Source organism: Pipistrellus hanaki (genome assembly GCF_964339955.1).
Source record: "Pipistrellus hanaki genome assembly, chromosome: 2".
NCBI lineage: Eukaryota > Metazoa > Chordata > Mammalia > Chiroptera > Vespertilionidae > Pipistrellus > Pipistrellus hanaki.
The window spans coordinates 71,295,773-71,319,977 of record NC_140504.1 but is presented as its reverse complement, the minus strand read 5'-3'; the positions used below and the strand labels follow the sequence as shown (position 1 = coordinate 71,319,977).

The 24,205-nt window shown below is 39.6% G+C and overlaps 2 pseudogenes across 2 annotated transcripts; both read left to right on the top strand.

The window, feature by feature from the left end:
• Positions 1 to 15,034: 15,034 nt before the first annotated feature.
• On the top strand, positions 15,035 to 15,915 carry LOC311615191 (phospholipid scramblase 3-like; annotated as a pseudogene). The gene has a single exon. The product of its transcript is annotated as a phospholipid scramblase 3-like (transcript).
• A 58-nt stretch (positions 15,916 to 15,973) lies between these two features.
• On the top strand, positions 15,974 to 17,707 carry LOC311615183 (nuclear prelamin A recognition factor-like; annotated as a pseudogene). Its single transcript has 2 exons — positions 15,974 to 16,159; positions 16,486 to 17,707. The product of its transcript is annotated as a nuclear prelamin A recognition factor-like (transcript).
• Positions 17,708 to 24,205: the final 6,498 nt, after the last annotated feature.

The window sequence follows — 24,205 nt, the reverse complement described above, 5'->3', positions numbered from 1 at the left end:
CATAGTTACTTACTTTAAATTAAAGAAACATAGCAAGTTCCAGTACATTATCACTTCATTTATTATTTTTCTCACCCCCTTTCACATTTCACCTTAAAATAAATAGCTCTTCCTTTTCCCCTCAGCTTTACTTGGTTCCCACTTTGTTACATTTGTATAAATCAGTTATATTTTTTTAACTTTTTTGGTGACACACTGTATGTTTTAAAAACAGAGTGGACTATATCAGCAGCTGAATTTGAATAATTTCTTGATGGTAAATAACAATAATAATGGTACAAATCATAATATTTGTATTTGTAAGGAAGAACATAAAATATCAATGATAAATATCAGTGCAGATAAGTTTAAAACACATTGGAAAAAAACTGCATTGCAGTTAGAAAAAACCATTATATTTTTAATGTTTTTGTCGCCTTCTCAAGTGATTATCATGGACTATTGTTTATGAATGCTAAGAAATTTGGAAAAAATATTGCCCCTTTTTTTCCTCAGTGCTTTAATTAGAAGTGGCAAACAAGCACTCCATTGAAATACAATAAAGTCCTCTTCCTTCCGAAACATTTCTGTGGTGGTGCCCACTTTGATTTCATTGCAGTCTCTCAGTCTCCACCCTCAGGCATGGTTTTGTTGCTCTGATCATTAATATTGACATACAGCCATCAATACACAAACTTGCTTTTGTTAATGGATTAATGCATTACCAAAAGTTATGGAAGGTAAAATGCTACATGTAATGGCAGTATTCAATTCACCCAGACTTCCTCTGCTTCTCTCTTCAGCTTTACACTATACCACTACATGCAAACACACACACACACACACACTCTCTCTCTCTCTCTCTATCAAGGAGACCCTGAGAATGTGGTAAAACTTCAAGTTCACTAAAAAAATAGGGAGGTGATAGCCTGAGTGTACCAAGAAGCAGGATTTGGAGGGTTAGTAAGATGCTTCTAAAAGAAAAGGGACAAGGCCTGCAGGCCACAGTTTTTACAGAAACTTCTGACAATGTATTCATACCATATCCACATGCTTTTCTCAGAGGACTGCCTTGACTTATTTTAAGAATCACTGAAGTTCTGAAGGTTTGTTTCTTTCAGGACTCAGCTTCCTTTGGGTGTTTTCCTCCCGTTTTATGTGAAGACACTGTTCCTTCCAGTATTCTCATGATGTAGCATGTTCCTCCTTGCTCCTGCATGCACCGCCTCTCTGTAGTTGTTACATCGTCTACATTGACTCATATCTCAATCCCCCTTTCTCTGCTTGCCCCATATTTTCCATAGGTGAACTCACTGATCTTGCCACACACAGAACTTTGGCATTTCAGATCTATAATTTGCCTTATTTGCCACAGATTGCTCAATCTTTTCCATGCCTGCTTCCCAAGATAGATTATATTCTGGTTCCACAATAAACACATGTACGATTTCTTTTTTTTTTTTTTTTAATGATTGAGTAGTATTTTATTGTGTAAGTATAATACACCAAAGCTTTTTTTTTATCCACTGATCTAGTTTTGTTTGGTGCTCACAGAATAATAGAGGTCTTTTTTTTTTTTTTTTTCTTTGCTTCATTGGTGGAGATTTTCTAGAAGTTGCAGTATATCTTCCCTTTAATTTTTCCTCAATACAGTGACTTTACTTACATCTATCACTTTTGCTTTCTCTCCATCCCCACCTGAAACAGTAACTTGCTCCAGGCTCACTTTGCTCTAGTGTCTAGGAGATCTTGCAATGTGTCTGCCATGAAGATTCCCAGCATACCTGGTACTCCCCGCACTCTTGGTTTCTGCTGCCAGTCCAGGGGCTACCATCAGAACTATGATTCCTAGAATTCTTGGTGCTCCCCGTGCTCTTGGTTTCTACTTCTGGCCCAGGGGCTGCACAAACCAAAAGGACTGTAAACACTCCGACTGTGAACACTCCACCTGCCCCCAGGACAGGCTGACAGGACCGGACACTCCAGTGACGTCCCTGGGACCCCAGCCACCCAGTGCTGGCTCGTGTGTGTGCTGGCCAAAGGCTTGAAGTGGGTGGGGTCCTAGGAATGCCTGCTCTGTCACTCTGACTACACAGAGGGCAGGTGGGCACCCTGCCCTGCCCCCGTCCGCTTGGTGCCTGCACATATGTGTGCTGCCCACAGGTCTGCTATCTCTGCTGGATTAATTTGCATACTCACTCCTGATTGGCTGTGGGTGTCATAGAGGTATGACCAACTTACATATTTATCTATTATTAGTATAGATAATGCTACAATAAGCATAAGGGTGCATATCTTATTTCAGATAATTGTTTAAGGTTTTTTCAAGTACAGTCCCAGAAGTTAAATTACTGGGTCATAGGATAATCTTATTTATTTATTTTTTTTGAGGTAACTCCATACTGCCAATAGACCATGAGGATTCCCTTTTCTCCACATTCCCTTTCGCCTCTCTGTAGTTGTCACATCGTCTACACTGACTCATATCTCAATCCCCCTTTCTCTGCTTGCCCCATATTTTCCACAGGTGAACTCACTGATCTTGTGAGCCAGCATTTGTTGTTTGTTGATTTATTAATGATAACCATTCTGAATGGTGTGAAGTGATATCTCATGATAGTTTTAATATGATTTCTTTTATGATTAGAGATGTTGAACATCTTTTCATATATCTATTGGCCATCGATATGTTCTCTTTAGATAAACATCTATCAGGCCTTCTGCCATTTTAAAATTAGATTGTTTAGGTTTGGTTTTGTTTTGAGTTTTATAAGTTCTTTATACATTTTTGACATTAACCTCTTATCATATGTATCATTGGTGAATATCTTCTCACATTCATTGGGATATTTTCATTTTGTTGATGGTTTCTTTTGCTGTGCAAAAACTTTTTAGTTTGATGTAGTTCCATTTGTTTATTTTTTCTTTTGTTTCTCTTACTCAAAGTGGTATATCAGAAAAAATATTTTTATGAGAAATGTCAGAATTTTACTGACTATGTTTTCTTTTAGGCTTTTTATGGTTTCAAATATAACATTTAAGTCTTTAATTCATTTTGTGTTTATTCTTGTGTATGCTATAAGAAGGTGACCTAGTTTCATTTTTTTACATGTGTCTGTCCAATTTTACCAAAACCATTTATTAAATAGACCATAGACTATCTTAACCCTACTATATGTTTTTGCCTCTTTTGTCAAATATTAATTGACCATAAAGTAAATCTTCCCCTTTGGGGCAGCATGGATGGACCTAGAGAACATTATGCTAAGTGAAGTAAGCCAGTCAGAGAAAGTCAAATACCATATGATTTCACTCACATGTGGAATCTAATGAGCAAAATAAACTAACAAACAAAATAGAAACATACTTATAAATAGACAACAGACTGGCAGCTGCCAGAGGGGAGCAAGGCTGTGGAGCTAGGTGAAAAGAGTGAAGGGATTAAGCAAAAACAACAACAACAACAACAACAATTACAAAACCCTACAAAAAAGCAAACAACTACAACAAAACAAAACCAAAAGCCTCATAGACACAGATAGCACCGCCGTGATCACTGGAGGTAGAAGGGTATAAGGGGTGATAAATGGTGATAGAAGGGGGATTGACTTTGGGTAGTGAACACACAATATAATATACTGATGATGTATTATAAAATTGTACACTTGAAACCTGTATAAGTTAATTAAGCACTGGGCTGACATTGGTTAATAAAACATGTTGTAATTATGAAGGAATTTTAGGAACTTCAATCTATCTATTCCATTTGATTGGTCTTTGCATTGGATCACCCTTTTTACAGTTCTGGGTGAGGACACAGTCGTTGAGATATTCTTGCTGCAAAACTCACTTGGCACATTTATCTTTTCTGTAATCACTAGGACTCTCACATGGCTTTTACATCACAGTTTCCTCTAACAGAGAGTAGGTCCTCTACACTTGATTTTCTGAGCCCAGGGTCACTCTGCACCTCAGTTTATAGCACTGATCACCATTTCATGCTTTGCACTAAAATCCTACATGTTCCCAGAAACCTTTTAAAGCCTGGAACTTGCTTTCTTCCTGGGGATGGAGGCCAGCTCCTAATATCGAGCAGCCCTCCTTGATGCCTTTTGGCAATCTGGGTTTTAGAATATCACTATCCCCTGGATTCTCTCACCACTGCTTTTCACCACCTGCTGGCATATTTTAGACTCCTTGGAAATTTAGAACTTATAAATTACCCCATTTGTGGTTAAGATTTCATGATCTCTTGGCCTCCATGTATTGTGTACTAGACTGTGCTGTCCTCAAACCTGGTTGCCAGTCTGCCCAGCTGTGTAAGGTTCTTATCAGGCCCCCTAACCATCCTTTCTCACTCCACTGTCTTACTGTGAGTAAGTAATGTGTTTTATATGTATTATTGCCTCAAATTCTTCAGAATAAAGCTCAATGACAACTTATTAACATTGAGGACATCTATACATCACCATTTTATGAAAACAGGGTCCAATCTTGGTTAAATATTCAATGAAAGTGATTTCTGATGCCAATTAGATCTGATATATGAGAACATACATCTTAGTTTCTATGCTGACATACTGATCATATTCCATAGAAATTTAAATATATTACTGAGATAGAGACAAACTTTTTTTTATGAAACTTATCAAATAATAGAATCGTCAAGAAAATCCACTTTGTTCTTTTCCGCCACTATTATCTAACTATGCAACTGTGCTTTCCCCAAGTTCTCCATCTCTGATATTGCCCAGTGTCTGAGTTTCAGTGGCTCCCATTGTTCACAAAGTTGTGAAATTTTGATTGGGCGAAGCTTTGTACACTTCCTGGGAAAACAATTTGATTCAGAAGGAATTTCACCCTTAAAACAGAATTGTACATCTTCCTGAACATTGTCTCAGTAACATCTTATTACTAAGATGTAATTCTTAAAATTCAAATTCATAGTCTAACATTTTTAGCTGCTTAAGCTGCTGTGCAAGTCAGAGGAAAGATATCTCAATAAAAGGAAACTTTTCAAGAAGGATACAGCAGTCTTATGCTCAGGAAGTCCTGATAATATGCTGGCATAGCTGTCTTAGCTTTTTGTACAGGAATATGATTTTTTATAATTTTGAAAAATACAGTCATGGAAATTACATAGTATATGTTTATTAGATTGATAATGTCTGTCATATGTTCTGATCAGCCCCAATTATTAAAATTGTATTACATATGATAATCATATTTATATATTATTTATTTATAATATTATGTATAAATCTCAATATTTTAGAAAGATTAAAAATTAGAAAACCTGTAAAATTTAATATTATTAAAATATGGTATCTGAAAATATTAAAGTTTATCTTAAGATGATACAGAAGCAAACTCATATTCTAGAACTAGTAGTTTGATCACCTGTTTACAATGGCTTGGCCTGTATTGCTACCATAATAGGTTGAGGCTATGGTTAGTTTTTATAAAACTTTGCATTTGAAATTCATGTGTTGCTAATACCTAGACATATCTGTGGATTACTCTCCATTCTAAATTATTTCTATTCTCTGCTACATTATAACAATTACCAGTACTCTTCTAAAAGCACATTCAAAAAAATGAAATCTTAACCATTTTTCATCTGAGTTAGGTAACTATTGAGGAAAAATATAATGCATTTATATGTCATATTTAAAATATAATAAATCAGTTATAGAGTTTTACTAGTCAATCAACTTATTATTCATTGAATAATTAGTTCTATAGAATTTATCAATTTATTGTTGTAAAATGAAAAATATTTAATTATGGCTACCACTTACTAAGTGCTTATGTGCTATGTGTTTTAACTATTGTATATAAATGTTCGTCCCCACAATCACACTATGAGGCAGATAATTAATTATTTTACAGATGAGGAAACTGAGATTTAGAGATTAAAGATCTTGACCAGATCACTCAAATAATGAGGGGGAGGCCTGGGACTTTTTCTGACTCCCACGTTTTTTACATTATTGCCTCCAACACTTCAGAATAAAGCCCAGTGACAACTTAACATTGAGGACATCTACACATAACCATTTCATGAAAACAGGGTCCTATCTTGGTTAAATATTCAATGAAAGTGATTTCTGATTTAATACCAATATCAAGTAGGTGATGTTACAGTGTATGAAGCTACAGAAAGGTATGAGGGAGAGTAGCCAACAACACTCTACACTGGATATCATCAAAGTGTCACTCCAGATCAACGAGTCCACTGATGAGCAACATTGTTCATAGGGGCTGCTGAGCCACAAGCAGCAGGGACTACACCCCTGCCAGACAGTGGGAGAGAACAGACTGGGTCTCTTTGTCAGATCACCACTCACCCCAACCTAGGGGAGCTAAGAAAAAGCTCTTTAAATGAAAAAAGCACAATAACTTCTAATGTCTTGACCATTATCAAGGCTATTAAAAAGATATAAAAAGCACAGCAGCTAACCACATTCATAAATAGTAAACTAGCCTTTGAGAAAGCAGTAAGAAGTCAGTCTCATAAGTAAGTAGATGTACGTTAATTTAATTTTATTGGCAGGAGAAGTAGGAGAATATAAAACATTAATCACTATCTCAGGAATGATTTATTTTGCATATATGCCTGCAGAGAGAAGGAAAGCTGTTTGCTTTTGGTAATCTTCCAGCTGCTGCTTCCTTCTTTATCATCAAGGGGCTGGAATCATATATCATCCAAATGTCTATAGTAGATTAGCCCTGATGTGGCTGTCCTCTGCTTTCCTGTGCAGCCAGATCCACTGACTTTCATGGGTGAACAGTGGTGAGTTCGATATTTGTGATTAAGCTATCATACCTCAGACCTCTGTGCCAAACGCTCTGATCCAAGGACTGTAACAGATGCCCAAATAATTACTTCTCCCCTATTATATATGAAGGGGCCCTCTTTTTTGGTATTTTTCTAGGCTTACCGAGATATAATTGACATACAATACTGTGTAAATTTAAGGTTTACAGTGTGTTCTTTGCTATACATATACATTGTACGATGATTATTGTTCGTCTTATAGCTGGGAGTTTGAACCTTTTGACATCTTTATCCATAACTCCCAACCCCAACCTCTGGCCACTGACAACCATCTTTCTAATCTGCTTATATGAGTTTAACTTTCTTCAGATTACACATTAAGTGAGATCAGATGGTTTTTTTCTTGACTTATTTTATTTAGCTTAATCCCTCTAAGTTCATCCATGCTGTTGCAAATGGCAGGGTTTTCCTCTTTTTTTATAGTTGAATATTATTCCATTGTCTACATATACCAGTAAACCATAATTTCTTTATTCAGCCACTGATGGACATTTAGGTTGTTTTGTGTCTTGACTATTGTGCATAACTCTGTAATGTACATGGGACTACTAAAAATCTCTGATTAGAAAATTTTATTTCCTTTGGATATATATCTAGAAGTGTGATTGTTGGATCATATGGTATTTTTATTATTTTGAAGAACCTCAATACTGTTTTCCCCAGTGGCTGCTCCAATTTACATTCCCATCAACAGTGCACAAGGGTTCCCTTTTCTCCACATTCTTGTCAGCATATTTCTCATTTCTTTTTGATAACAGCCATCTTGAAAGGTATGAGGTGATATCTCATTGTGATTTTGATTTGCATTTTCCTGATGATTAGTTATTTCGAGTACCTTTTCATGTACCTATTTGCCATGTATGGTTTCTTTGGAAAAATAGCCATTCAAGTCCTTTTTGAATGAGCCTTTTTCTAAGAAAATGTGCCTTTAATTGAAAATTCCTGATGGACATAGGTTAGTACATACATTGTATTCTAGTTGAGGGAATTGTTTTCCTATAAAGAGTTACACAATGGAATACTATGCAACTGTAATAAAGAAGGATCTCCTACCCTCTGAGACAGCATAGAGGGAACTGGAGAATATCATGCTAAGCAAAATAAACCAGGCAGAGAAAGACAAGTATCACATGTTCTCACTCAAATGTGGAATATAATGAACAAAATAAACTGATAAACAAAATAGATCCAGAGACATAGAAGCATAGAACAGACTTACAAATTTCAGAGAGAAGGGGTAGGAGGGAAGAGATTAACCAAAGAACTTGTATGCACATATACATAACCCATGGACACAGACAATAGTATGGGGAAGGACAGGGAGTTGAGTGGTGGAGGGCTTCACTGGGGGGAAAAGGAGGACATCTGTAATACTTTCAATAATAAAGATAAAGTAAAAAAAAAAAGAGTTATGAGAAGTTCATCTAATACATTGATAAAATATAACATCCATAGTCAGCTTGGCTTTTATTCTGCTTGGGTCTATCTGTGTCAGAAATTGTAGGAATAAAATAAAAATGTTAAACTTAAAAATAAATCAAGCTACCCAGGAAATGACAATCCTAGCTACAAGGAGACCACTATGTGTAGAAAACCCACTGCAAAATCCAACATGCCAAACCTGAAGTCAAGAAAGGCTGTGGACAGGAGGGTAGATCTACTGGAATGCCACTGGTTTGACTTTTTATATTAATGGAAAATACCCAAACATAAATCTTAACCAGAAGATTTTATTGTACAAAGGGCCAGTATACTAATAAGGTAATTTTCTACTGTTAGAATTGTTTGGTAATAATTCGAAATTACCAACTCCCCAAAACAATTTCAGTAAAGTTAAGCCTTGCTGAAACTTGTGTTTCCGATGGAAATATATAAATACATGAATTTTGTAAGGTACGTTTTTAAGCTTTTACAAGTGAGGGTTTTATTCTTAAAACTTATCAGGAGATTATAAGCATTATAAACTATCCCATTATTACTCAAGACATTGTTGTCATTAGGCGCATCTTTTAGGAAATTTCCTACTAAAATTATTTCAGCAGAAGTTATTATTATTTTTGAGTGTTTCTTTAGCTTTTTTGAGGTGCAATTGACAAAAAAACTGTAAGAAACTTAAAGTGTACAATGTGATAATTTGATATTAGTATACATAATGAAAGGATTCCTCCCCATCCAGTTAATTTAACACATCCATAACCAGAGGAATTATCCTGACTTTGGTGGGTTCTGAGCTTCTGAAGAGGTCAGAAGGGATTCTGAACTAAACCTGACAGTTAAATTGAGGAACAGGATGGGACCATATGATTTACATGAAGGTCTGATGTTTTGCATAAGTTGTTAACTATCTCTAAAAATTTTTCAAATGAATTCTAATCCAGGCTTGAGTAACAACAACCTTTATCAAAATAAGTAGTTAGTTCTCAAACATATAAACATTTTTTAAAAACAGCACTTACTGGGGATCCTACTTTAGCATGTTTATTAAAAATCCACTTAAAATCTTTCAGTTTAGCAGGAGACCAAAAGCTAGGCATTGAACTCAGAGTGTCTAATTTTAAGTTTCAACTTGCCCAGCCTAGAAGTAGACTTCTTTTGCTCAAGGATGGAGTCTATTTCCAGGATTAATTTATATTGCTCTGGAGACAAGTACTAGGAAGTAATATTCTTTGTAATTATAGTTACTAACCCCAGCCCACATTAAAAGCAGTCTTATTGTGTGCCAAAAATGATGGAGAATTGGGAATTGCTTCATGACATTAAACCTTATCTTTATAAAAACGATGCTAAGCACTTTTTACTTTCCAGGAAGTAAACTTGACTCTCTGTTGAAAATAAGTGAGAAAAACATTGCTGCTTCCAAACTGTAGGTGGGAATTGAAACACTTTAATAATACACAGTTAAATGTTCACCCATTAAAAAAATTCTAAAGTGGTTATTTTGGAGCAGCAGAATTGTAATACTCTAAATCATATAAATTGATGGGTAATAACAGCATCAAAGTTACAGACAAAAATCAGTATTTTTGTGGATAAATTAATGCCTGCTCTGCAGAAAGTCTAGAAATGCTCAGATTCTTCACCCAAATACAGTGACTCCCCAAAATGTATACACACTTTAAAACCTGATAGCTCAATTTTGAAAATGAAATGTATTTTAAAAAGCACTGCCTTTATAATTATTCAAGGTGTGTGAATACATTTTGGGGGGACACCCTCTATATTGGGTTTGCCAAAAGGATATATCATCTGGCCTCTGGGAACCAGTTTCTCGGTCTTCCTGTGGTACTTGCTGTAGGTGTCCTGTTTAGCTTTGACTTATTGTGGAGGTGCTTGTGTTGGCTCTAAAGTTTAGAAGCAAAACCAGCATCTGGCCAAAACCGGTTTGGTTCAGTGGATAGAACGTCGGCTGGGGGACTGAAAGGTCCCGGGTTCGATTCCGGTCAAGAGCATGTACGTTGGCTGTGGGCATATCCCCAATAGGGGTTGTGCAAGAGGCAGCTGATTGATGACTCTCTCTCATTGATCTTTCTAACTCTCTATCCCTCTCTCTTCCTCTCTGTACAAAATCAATAAAATATATTTTAAAAAAAAACACAAACAAACAAACCAGCATCTGTATCTTTCCAATCTGCTAAGGGCCTGTCTACTTTCCATAATGCCTGCCCATGTCTTGTTATGTGTCTCTAGTTATCCAGGACAGACTAACCCACCCTGTGATGGTTAAAACTTAGCCTGAACATGCTAAGACACCTAATTCAGAGTTTCTGTTAATGAGCCAGCTCTTTACTTACCTGGAGTTTACTGACCAGGAATTACTGCATCATTGAGATTGTCACTATCTCTTAGGAGTTTTGCTTCAACTACTAAAGGGTGAAAATGGAGAAAATTGTAATAAAAATCATAACTATTATAACAGCAGGTAGCTAACATAAAGTCCTACTGTATGCCACAGATTGTTCTGCATTGTGTTTTATATTGATTAACTCAATCTTCACAATAACCCTTTAAATAAGGGCACTTGTAGCTCCCATTCTACTGTGAGGACAGAATGTGCCTGAAGTCATGGCTGCTGGATTCAAGTCTCAACATCTGATGACTAGAAAGAAAGGGGAAGGGAGAGGAGTGAAATTTCGCCTCTGTTATATTTTGTTCTTTATTCTTATTTTTATGAGTAATTAAAGGGAAATAAAAATATTTCTCTCACATTCAAATGGTAAGTCTCACAAAGCAGCGGCCATTGTCTGTTTTCTCTCTCCAGGATATCTCTGGCACCTAGTTTGTGTCTAATATAAAACAGACAAACATTCATGGGGCAAATGAATGAATGATCTCAAAAAATTTTACTTTTTCTTTGTGATCTACATCCTCTTTCTTGTCTTTCCAATTTCTGTGCCTGTTCTAATCTCCTGTAAAATAATTTCTGAACAATGTCTGGATTACAGTTATCTAACACTTTGTGAATAATTAACACAGATTTTTGGTTGCTATCATTGCTAGAAGAATTAGGCTTGGTTTGGAAGATGAATCCATTAAGAGCACGTTTTCCTTACAGGATGTCATCGACAAGACTTCTCTGAGATCCATAATGAAGACCATACTAAAATATGGAGTTTATATTTAGATGGTGAGCATCCTGTTGTGAGATCCTTTACTGCAGATGCCAGATGTGGTGGGGGCCAGATATGGCAGGGATCTCCCTTTTCTGTGTCCAGAACGGAAAGAGAGATGAATAAATGGGTTCTAAGTGGAGGCAGCCAGGATTTGAGAGAGACAAGATAGAAAAATAGAAACAAAGCTGTGAGCCGGGTGGGATGCTGCCACTTTGATGAAGAGACAGGAAGACCCTGAGCCCATGTAGCACATTTATTTTATACCCCCAAATACCAGGAAGTATCACTAAAACTTAGGATCAAAGGAGTTTATTTGCATTCTTGAGTAGACCCTAACATTCCTGGTGCTGGCTTTGATTTACATATCAAAGTCCAATAGGCAGGACACCTGGGCTGAATGAAGGCCTAGCTGATAACACTATGCCTGTGGGAGTGTATATCCAATACGGAGCTCTGCCAGTTGTCTCAGACTCAGCAGACAATTTAAAGAAATGCCCGTGTGCCTTCCTATGTGGTCCTCTACACTTTACCTTATACTATTTTGTAATTATTTCTGGTAGTAGAATATCTCTAAAGAACAATCTCTAGTTGCCTGTGCCAAAGCTGACAATGCTGATAGAACTAATTAAGTTTTATATAATGTGTCTATAAATTGACTTACAAAGCTATTTATTGACTAGTACATACAAGGTTTATGTAAGTATGTAGCTTCTAAACCAAACCATGGGAATTCCAAGGGAACTGTATTTCAGTTCTTTATTTGATTATTAGTCCTAATATTCCTCATAGTTTATAACTTTTGACCATCTTTTATTTATTGGTTCTGAGAAGATGCTAACCATCTTCATTAAAGGAATAATAAAATAACTTTACTTCATACAATGCTTTTTTTTTCTTTCAAATTCCTTGATAGCATCTTAGAATTTAAAAACATCCATTCATAAATTATTCTTATGATTGGACCTTAATTAACTCACTTAAATTTAATGTACCCTCTTCTCCATTTCCAAATGAAAGGATAGTCTTGACCTACTTTTCAGAAGAGCCAATAAAATATGATTATTTAAGCCTTCCCTATAAAGTACTTTAAACATAAATAACTGTTCTGTATATAGGAAAAACTAATCACAATTAAAAAAAATAAAAAATAGTTTAAAAATATAGGATGCAAATAAGAACTTGCTAATGCTAAATAAGGCAAAAGAACATAATTTTCCCACTTAATTATAAAAATCTAATTAATCAGTGATGGAGTCATTCCTTTTAGTGAGTGTCTAGTAGGGGAGCTTCAGAGCACAATCATGACCTCCTTCTGTTGTGCTAAGTTCAAGATCACATTTAAGGAAATGTGACAATGGGGCAGTTCCCTTGATTAAAGCACTTAAATAAATAAATAAGTAGATAGTAGACACATTTGCCAGCTAAGTGGGGTAGGGGGCCGCGGAGAGAAAATGGAGCTATAAATCCTGTAAGAATAGTTTTATTGTTTTTAAAAACTTTTGTGGATTATTTAAATTGTGCTCCTCTGATTGCTATAGTTTATAATGTTTCATTTTGTTGCAAAGCATTTGCTTTGATTGTCTCATAATCATAGTTAGCAAATTGCTCTAGCATCTACCTTACAGTTTCTCTCCAGTAATGTGAAGGATAATTGAAGTTATGTGAATGTGCTTTCTTTTTCTGTCCCTAGAATGAGACCATAATAGTCAAATCTGAAGTTTTATATTTGTAGAAAATTTATTTCAGAGAACCTTACCGATTTGCAATATTTCAGACTTGTTTCTTGACAGTTTAATTTTATATACTCATCCATTGTAATCAACCCCGCACAAATTTTAATAATCCTATTCAGTTTGGCAGTATTGAAGCAGAAAGATAAATTTTCCCATTTTTGTTCTTTTTCTTTTTGAGTAGATCCACAGCATTGCAGAGAACATTTTTTTTTTTTTTAAATCAATTGTCTTGTGTGCCAAAACTCTGCTCTTACCTTGTACCCTAATCCTCAGCTCCGGTTTCAGAGGTTATCAATGGGGAGAATCCTCTCCCTCCCTCTTGCTTTGCATGATCTCCTAGACCTGATGTCCATTTATGCAACTTTCCCAGGTTGATTTGAGAGTGAACAAAAATGTCATTGTGCAGGAGTCAAGCAGGGGCTCAAACCAGTTTGTGAAGGTTTTGCTTTACCTTGTCTTTGCTCATGCATCTTTTGATATTTAAAGGTGTGTGTGTGTGTGTGTGTGTGTGTGTGTGAGAGAGAGAGAGAGAGAGAGAGAGAGAGAGAGAGAGAGAGAGAGAAAATGGTTATATCTATTCTAATAATAACATAATCACAACCAGGTCAAACAACATGTCATTGATTATTTTATAGTAACTATAGTTCCTGTGGAAAGAAAAATGGTGTTGTAGTACAGTAGAGAAAATAAAGGTTTAAATTTCAGCTCCGAATTCATAGATAGTTAGCTTTCATTTCCTTCACAAGTTCATTAAACCCATCTGAATCTGTTTTCTTATCTGTAAAATAGAAATAATAATACAATGTTATGTGTTCTCTTCTGCTCCTTAGTACTCCAGTGAGGTGGCTTATCATTATATATAGAAATATGATTAATATCTGAAACAGAGCTATCAAAATATCCTAATATGTAAAAAGCCAGAGGCTGTCACAACCTGGATGACCTACATACATCATGGTAGGGAGCTGAGGGAGAGGGAGCTGATCAATCTGTTGCAGCGGTGACTGGGAGCAGCTGGAAAACAGACCTCTTGGTCTCTCCTCCTGGCTCTCAGTCTCCAATCAATAGGTGGTGGAGGAGGGGTGGAACAAGGGACTGGCTCATTTAGTAGTGCTGCAGGTTCAGTCTCCAGAGGACAGGCCAGGTACCAATGGACCAGCGCTGCCAGCATGATCCTAGCAGTGCTTCCAGCCTCCTGGAACTTGGCCTTGGGCACTGAGGCTACTTCCCCTTCCTAGATGTTCCACAAGGAAGAAAGGATACCGCCAGCAGCACCAGGAGCAAACAGCAGTGACTGCTCTCCCCATGCTTCCTCCAGGTCACTTGAGCTGGCTCCAGATGAAGTGTGATCACTGCACATGGAAGGAATATAGTAAAAAAAAAAACAAAAAACAAACAAACAAAAAAAAACAATGACCAAGGGCCTGCCTCCACGAGCTCTCAGAGGCCTCTGAGCACTGGGGACCCTGACTATTTTAGGGGCTTCAGGTGAGTGGGGGACTCAGAGAGGTCAGGAAACCTCCCTCGAGGTTCGGCTGTGGGTCTGATCGTGGATCCAGCCATCCTGCCTTCTGCCAGCAGCCACCTCAAGGAGAATGGGAGAACAAAGGAAGGGGGTGGTTCAGCAAACCCAAGAGGGAATCCATGGTCCCAGGTACTCTGCGCTGCCCGCTGACACTTTCGGTTTCTCCCCGAGTCAGAGGTGCTGCCTGAGAGACCCTGGCTGGGCGCCTGGCACAGCCACCTCTCCGCATTTGCCTGTTCGTCTTTGTGTCTGTCTCTGTGTCTGTCTGGCTGTCCCCAAGTTTGCCTCCATTTCTAGAACTAAACTTCTGGTATAGCGACAACCTCTGAACTCTCATCCCTTTCCTATGGCAGGATACTTGCCCCCCACAGGCTATACCCCTTAGCCCCTCCTCCCTTCCCTATGACCACTAGGCAGCCAGAGCAGGTGCAGCATCCTGGGCCTGGACCAGCGCCAGAGCCCACCCACGTGCCTGTCCCTGTGCTTGGCTTCCCTCTCTTCCCCTCGCCCGGCCCCAGTGCCCTGGGGTCTGCTGCCGGGCCTGCTGCCCTCCTCTTACCAATGTCTGGGTTACCTTCTGGCCTCGAATTCATGGTTCAATCTCCAGAGGACAGGCCAGGTACCAATGGACTGATTCACTAGAGGACTGAGCGAGTGGAAACGCTCCTAGGCTGGGAGACAAATAGCAGGTATGAACTGCGCTCAGGGGCTGGCTTAAGAAAGAAATTGCTGTGCACGTCTGTGCTGTGGGACCCACTGGCCTCTTCACATCCATCTGGTGGACCCCGGGGACGAGAGATGGAAGTACAGTCACTACCAGGCACCACCATTGGCCATGTGCTGCAGACCTGGCATCCCTTCTGCCCAAAGTTCTCCATTCAAGATGCCGATCGCCATAGGAGCCGTGTGTGCCCCATTAGCAGTGCGTGTGTGTGTGTGTGTGTGTGTGTGTGTGTGTGTGTGTGGCGGGGGGAGATGGATGCACATGACTTTGGCTTGCAGTTCCCCCTGGATCTGGATGTGAGGGTGAAGGCTGTACTGCTAGGAGCCACATTCCTCATTAAAAAAATTGACTACATGTTCTTTGAAAAGCAAGGAGGCAGTGGGCTCTCTGCCATCAGCCAGAACTCAAGGTGGTCACCTGGCCTGACCCCTCCTCAGAGGCAGCCCTTTCCTCCATGTACACTGCAGAGACAGACCAGGATGCCTAAGAGGCTGGGACCATGATGCCCCATGCCTACCCTACTCCCCTGGCCTCCTTCACCTGTGGCCCCCACAGAAGGATATGTATGAGAGCCTTTCCCCTGCTACCTCTCACCACTGTCTCCAGCCATCCCTCAGCACACAGGCATATCGGCTTTCAAACGTGCCCTACTCATTTCCTCTCACCCCTTTCCAGGGCCTCTGCTGTGGATGGGGCCTTGGGAATCCAGGGCTCCGGGGTTTTGCAACAGAGCTGCGGTGGGAAAGGGTAAACAACACCAAAAATGGCTGATATGGCCACCCACCTCTGCCTCAGCTTGACCAATTAGTTCAGCCTCAGAACATGGCACTCAGAGGGGATCCCTACTTCCCCAGCAATGGCTCTAGGACCTCAGGCCCAGTAGCAACCTCCTCTCCCCTTCAGCCCTTCCCATAGTTGGTGCTTGCTGCAACTCCATGTGCCTTACTTAACCACCCCTTCCTTCCCTGTTCTTACAAAGGAGGGTACATCTTTGTATGTCATATTCATATACATTTTGTAACATTTTGGAAAAACAAAACAAAACAAAAACAACAACAACCAATAACCAATAGAATGCCGCAGTCACAATCCGGAGTCCGGCTCAGGAGAACGGAAAGAAGGGAGAATTCCAAAAGTTGGCCAATACAAAGATATTTCTGAGTGACTGCTTGACGTGTGACAGTTGTGTGACTGCAGAGGAAGGAGCCCAAGTTTCTCAGCAGAACACCAAGGACTTCTTTCGTGTTCTGAACTTAATAAGAAATGTGATACCTCACAGCACAAGGTGCTGGCAGTATCCGTGTATCCTCAGTCTCTGCCTTATTTTGCTGCTAAATTCAGCCTCAATGTCACTGATGCATCTAGAAGGCTCTGCGGCTTTCTCAAAAGCCTTGGGGCTCATTGTCTTTGACATGAAGATAGTTGTGGACTTCAGCATCCTGGAGAGTCAGAGGAATTTATGCGTCGGTACTGCCAGCACCATGAGGAAGAGCCCCGGCTACCCATGCTGACCTCCGCCTGCCCCAGCTGGGCCCAATATGCAGAGCATGTGCTCAGTCACCCCATCACCCCCACCTCTGCACGGCCAAGGATTACTTCACCAGATGGCAGAACCTGTCCCCAGACAAGATTTTCCACGTCATTGTGGCCCAGTGTTATGACAAGGAACTGGAAGCCCTTTGAGAAGATGTTCCTATAGCCTTGCATAATTCGCAGGGTGCTGACTGCATGTTAAACTCAGGTGAAATTGTCCAGATAATGGAGCAAAGTGACCTTGCCTTGAATGACTCTACCGTGGATACTCTGTTTGGAGACATGAAGGAGGAAGAGGTGAGGCTCCATGAGGGTGCCGGCTCTGATGGGTACCTGGCTCACATCTTCAGGCCCATGGCCAAGGAGCTGTTCAACGAGGATGTGAGGGTGCTCACCTACCACCCCCTGAGGAACAGACTTCCAGGAGGTCACCCTTGAAAGGGACAGAGAGGTTCTGGTGCTCTTTGAGGCTGCTTATGACTTTCGGAACATCCAGAAGTGGTCCTGAAGCTGTAGAGGGACAAGTTCCCCTGCCACTTGGTGGAGGTCCTGTCCTACACCGGGGATGCCTACGCAGCAGGGGCCAGGCCCAGGCAGACAATGGGCCTGCAGACAGGGCACTGCTGGGGCAGATGGAAGGCATCTATGCTGCCATCCCAGTGTGGCCCCCGGAGACCAGTGCCCATATGCAGGAGCTGTACCAGGGGTGACTGGGGAGAAGGCGACTCTCCCCAAGGCCAGGCTGCCCTGCACATCACCTAGCAGGACTCAGGGCAGCCTGCCAGGACATCAAGTGGTAAAGGTCCAGCAGATGCCCGGCCTTTAGGCCGCCTGAGGAGGGGTGTCAGACACATGGAGGAAAGGCTTAGTATCTCTGTCATCGCTTTGGTTTTCAAAATTCCCTGCTCCCCATCTGTTGTCTCTCTCCCTATGAGGGGCCCTGTCATCATCACATGGGTGCAACCGGAATATTATATCTCAAGAGGATTGCTCCAATGTATGTATCTTTTTATCCGTCGATGAAGAATTCCAAATAACAAAAATGGAGACAGACTACTGTCCTTTAGGCTTAAAAAAAAACAAAAACCCATAAGTGTCTTGGGAAGAGTTGAGACTTAGTTCTGTCCACACACCTCAGATAGATTGGATGAGGAAATGGCCTGGCTTGGCCCTGACTTTACTCACTTATGTTACTCTTGAAAGTGTCTTTGCCAAAAGATGAATAAACTGACACCTTTTGGAATAGGGGCTCATAAGAAAGTCTGCCTTCCCAATTTTTCTTGAAACAGATCTATGTTCTGGAGCTGTGGCCACTGTCCTGAGACCAGGCCCTGTCGACCAGGTCCTGTGGATGGAAATCGGGGGGCACTGGAGTGGAGGCCCCATGCCCTTTTATATTCAGGGATTGAGCTGAACTCACTTTGGGGGAGGCCTGGCAAGGGTGACAGGTGTCACAGATGGAAGGATGGAGAATGGAGAGGCGGACACTCTGCTCGGTCCCTCCCTGAGTGGGGTCAGGCAGATGAAGGCCGGCCAGCCCGCCCCACAGTTGGGTGAGATGCTGTCCTCTGTGTTCACCTCTCACCCTGTGGGCCCGGCCACTCCCCTCAACTCTGGGCAGCCCTCTGCATTCCATGACAGCACGCTTTGCCCTCACATGATGCTCGCCCTAAATGAGAAGGAAGAGAGCAGTTGGCCTGGCACACAGGCAACTATACAAAAAGATAGGGCTCACGTCTAGTGAGTTCAGTGGTAGTGGTGAGAGCCTCTTCTGCCTTCATGGCAGCACTAAGAAGCAGTGAGCTGAGTGGTAAGGAGCAGTGAGCAGGTGGGCAGTAAGGAGCAAGGGGTCCCAGACTATGAGAGGGATTTCCACCTGGGGACTTAGGCCGACATCCTCTGAGGGGTCCGGGACTGCAAGAGGGTGCAGGCTGGGCTGAGGTACCCCCCTCACAGTGCACACATTTTATGCACTGGGCCGCTAGTGAATAATAAAAAGGAGGTTAAAATAATTAGACTAAACTAATGCCTAATGTTGATACTGCAACAAATTGTAGTACTTAGCTCTCAGATTCTCTTTGTCTTGATGGACAAAGTGACAAGATAAACACAATAGGTTACATTGTTACTGATATTTGAGAAGATAAAATGAGACTCACCAACTTTTTATGTATTACTTATCTTACCTAATAATAGACAAACATGTAAATTGACCATACCTCTGCTACGTCCACAGCTAATCAGAGTGAGTATGCAAATTAGAAGGCCGAAGATGGCGACCGTCCAGCTGCTCCAGGCATGGAGTGACCAGGTGGGGCAGGATTCCTGCTATGAGAGGGAGGGTGTGGGGCAGAGGGAGGGGGAGAGGCAAAAGGGATCTGCAGGAGTGGAGTGCCACAGCGAAGATAAGACTGCAGTGAAGACAAAGAAGGCAGACTCTGGCTTGAGCGAAGGCCTGGGTCTTCATAGCAGAATTATGAAGGTTCTGCTTCATAGTTCACCTAGATTTGGTTCTGATTTGCCAGTTTCTGTGCCAGTCAGTGCCTCAGGGCCTATCTCCAGGCCTGATCAAAGAGGTGGGGCTGATCAGCCGCTGCTCCAGGCTGCTGACGGTGGGCTGAACTTCTGACCTCTCAGGGAGAGAGAAGAGAGGTGTGGCTCTTGCATGGCTCGGATAGAGAGAGAGGCAAGGCTTGATCAGCAGTTGAAACAGAGCCTGCGGATCAAACCCTGCTTCTCTCTCTCTCTCTTCAAGAGGTCAGCAATGCAGCCCACTCGCCAGTCCTTGCCCACCTGAGCCTGTTGTGTGCACAGCCTGTTGTTCAGTTGTCCCTTAGGTTGTTTCGGATGTTACAGACCCTGGCTCTTATATATATAATGAACTCACAGAAAAAGAAATAAGAAAAACAATCCCATTTACCATTGCAATGAAAAAATTGAGATAACCAAGGAGGGCTGAGACCGGTTTGGCTCAGTAGATAGAGCATCAGCCTGCAGACTGAAAGGTCCCAGGTTCAATTCCAGTTAAGGGCATGTATCTTGGTTGTGGGCACATCCCCAGTGAGAGGTGTGTGGGAGGCAGCTGATCGATATTTCTCTCTCATCAATGTTTCTAGCTCTCTATCTCTCTCCCTTCCTCTCTGTAAAAAAATAAAATAAAAATAAAAAAAATATATATATATATATAAAGATCCTGTACTCAGAAAATCACAGGTTGCTGAAGAAAGAGATAGAGGAAGACATAAAGAAATGGAAGAATATACCATGTTCATGGATTGGTAGAATCAACATCATTAAAATGTCCATACTATCTAAAGCAATCTAGAACATACTCTCCAAAAACTCTTCTGGAATAAATAAATAAATAAATAAATAAATAAATAAATAAATAAATAAAAGACCCCAAATAGTTGCAGCAATCTTGAGAAAGAAGAACAAAGTTGAAGGAATCACAATACCAGATATCAAGCTATATTACAAAGCCACTGTTCTCATAACTACCTGGTACTGGCACAAGAACAGAAATATAGACCAATGGAACAGAACAGAGAACCCAGAAATATACCCAAGCCATTATGCTCAATTAATATTTGACAAAGGAGGCAAGAGCATACAATGGAGTGAAGACAGTCTCTTTAATAAATGGTGTTGGGAAAATTGGACATATATATGCAAAAAATTGAAACTAGACCACTAACTCACACCATACACAAAAATAAAATCAAAATGGGTAAAGGACTTAAATGTAAGATGGGAAATCAAATATAATATTTAAGTTAGCAGTGTTTGCAAAGAACTATAACTGATAGTGCATACTCAAACTCTGACAAACACCAGTAAAGAATACTGGATTATATTCAACTAATGGAATGTTCTGAATCCTAGCAAAATTAACGTCTCTTACTACACAGGATCATGTACCTAAATTGCCAATATAAGGACTTATTTTGTTTCCCAAACTTACTTCTTATGACATTATTCATAGGATTTGTTTAAATTTATATAGCACATGCATATAAATTTATTAATATTTATTGTATTTGCAACCATGACTTACTGTTAGCAGCAAACAGGGCTATGAACACACAGTTAGCAATAGCCACACGCCATACAGGAAACTCTCCTCTTGCTCCTATTCAGTTTCCATAACTTCTGTGTCTCCTGTCACCATTTCCTGCTTCCTCTCCCAGTTGACTATTAGAATATTTTGAGCCAGTGCTATTTATTACATTTTAATTCTTACAAGATAATTATAATTTTTTGCTTTTTCCATATCTCAACTGATCTTTCTCCTGATTCCAAAGAAACATATACACCACCCAGAAATGTTAGGAAGAGATTCTTTATAAAAACACCCCAAAATAGGCCCTCTTTTTAGGACTGTGATTCTCAACGTGGGTGGCACTTTAAATTCACATACATGCTACTTTTGAAATAGCTGTGCCTAGACAGTGTACCCCAGGGAGTTGACTTAATGGGTTAATTTTTTCAAATACTGGCAATTCTGTTATGTAGCCAGGCTTGGCAACTGCTCCTCTGGGAAGCACCCAAAGGATTACTCACCATTTTGTAATGCTATGAATAGGCTTTTAAGTATTTTTCATTCTTTCCTTGTACGTGACTTTACTTCTGAATTCTCTAAAATTGTTTGTAAGATTTGTAGGGAAAGATATATTTACTGTTGGAAGCTTATTTTTAATCGGTAATTTCAAAAACTAAGAGGTTGTTTGCATCTTCCTAGATATTTTAGAAGTAAATTGTATAAAATGACATCTAAAAAGAAGAGGTTGGGTCTTATAACCCCAAAGTTGGGTTTTAGAAGTAAATGGGTATATGAGAAATACAGGAAACCATAATATTTAAAATACTTAAGAGATTAATATATTAAATGTTAGTACCTTTATTTTATATGTTGGCAGTTATAAGTATTTAATTTATCTTATTTTTTAGTTATCAAAGAAACATGCACTTGTTAATAAATTATTCATAATAAAAATAAGACTTGCGTTCCAAAGCTTTCCTCTCCAGAAGTATCCAGTTTTAAGTATTTCAGCTTTGTCCACTTGCTATCTTAGAATTTCTAAATAATATGATTATGCTGTTATTTCTTAATTATTTCTTTAACATCTATTAATTTCCTGCCATGATAGGAAGGATTTAGCCATATACCATCCCCAACATTTCCTCCATCCTTCCATTAAATACATTATTATTTTTCTATTCTCTCCTGGCCACTTTTCTGATTTCAATTTATATATCTGTATCATTTTTCTCACACATTACTTATGAGCTGTATCTCTTGAGTCCTCACTTTATAAGACAAGGATATTAGCACCCATGACCTTCTCTTCCATTCTCATGCATCTTCCAACTTCTGTCATTTTTAATTTTACGCAATCAAGCTTGATCAAACACATTCCATTTTATAGCATATATATTTTTCCTGTAGCTGTCTTAAAATTTGATAGCTAATATACATTTTCACATTACCCTGACTATATAAGGATAGTAAATTGAAAAGATGGTTTGACTTCTGGACTTTGAGATACCCTTCTCCTTTTTCTTCCCTACTTTCTTTTGTATCTTGTCATTATTAAAACATTCATTATATTAGATATAAAGTCCCAGTGCATGAAATTCATGTATTGGGGAGAGGGGAGGATCCCTCAGCCTTGCCTGTACCCTCTCGCAATCGGGACCCCTTGAAAGATGTCTGAATGCCAGTTTAGGCCTTGTGGGATCGGACCTAAACTGGCAGTCGGACATCTCTCTTGCAATCCAGGACACCTGGCTCCTCACCACTGGCTCCTAACTGCTTGCCTGCCTGCCTGATTTCCCCTAACCACTCTGCCTGCCTGCCTGATTGCCCCTAACCACTCACCTGCCTGCCTGATTGCCCCTAACCACTCACCTGCCTGCCTGATTGCCCCTAATTGCCTTTGCCTCAGCCTCTGCACTCAGGACCCGGGCTTTTATCTCTCTGGCTGGCCCTAGGCACTTGAGAATCCGGGCAGCACCACCCAGGCCCTGGCTTTGTCAGGAAGGAGGACCAGAATGCCCTCCAGAAGACGTCTGGTCTATCTGGTATAATTAGCACATTACCCTTTTATTATAATAATATAGATTCTTTCTTGAGTCCCTTCCTCAAAGACCACTATCCTTGTTCTTTTTTATGAAAAGTAACTATATTTTCCAAAGCAAAAATAATTTAGTGAGAAGTAAGGCATTGTTTTCATTTTTACAAACCTCTTTAATATCTGGCTTCAAAGAAATGAGCTGGATTATTACATTTGCATTTTTAAAAAAATCATTGTTTAAAGTATTACACGAGTCTCCATTTTTCTCCCATTGACCTTTCCCCCACCACCCTCTCCCCCAAGCACAGAGACCACTACCCTTAATTACTAATTTGGTTTTCCTGTTCTAACAATCTATACTCATTCTTGATTCAAAGCTATAATTCTGGCACTTCCTTCTATGTTAATAATAATTTTCTCTCCTATTTTGAAGGAATTACCATATAATTTTCTGTCATCCAGTATTGATGATGTCTTCTGGCGATAATTTTCCTCCATTTTTAGGTAAATTTAAATCTCCCCAAAGCATTTTCAATTTTCTCTTTATCTTTAACACTCCAAATTTTCACAATAAAATGTCCAAATATGGGTATTTTTTTCTTTCATTATGATAGCACTGAAATTGATGTTTCAATCCTGAGATTGTGTCTTTCAATTTTGAGTAAATCTCACTCATTTTTTTCTCTTATGATTTTCTTTTTTTTTTTTTAATATATTTTATTGATTTTGTACAGAGAGGAAGGGAGAGAGATACAGAGTTAGAAATATCGATGAGAGAGAGTCATCAATCAGCTGCTCTTGCATACCCTCCACTGGGGATATGCCTGCAACCATGGTACGTGCCCTTGACCAGAATTGAACCCGGGACCCTTCAGTTCCCAAGCGGACTCTCTATCCATTGAGCCAAACCAGTTTCGGCTCTTATGATTTTCTTATCTCTGCCTACTCTGGTTTGATCATCTGAACTCTAATAGGTTAGATGTTGGATGTTCTCTATACCTTGTATTTTCTTCCATTTTCTGTCCAGTTTTTCTAGGATTTTGGTAATATTTAAAAATATTTATTTCTCAATGATTTTAATTTACTTTTTAAGCTATAATTTTTTTTCTAAAATATATTTTATTGATTTTTTTTTTTTTTTTACAGAGAGAAAGGGAGAGAAATAGAGAGCTAGAAACGTCTA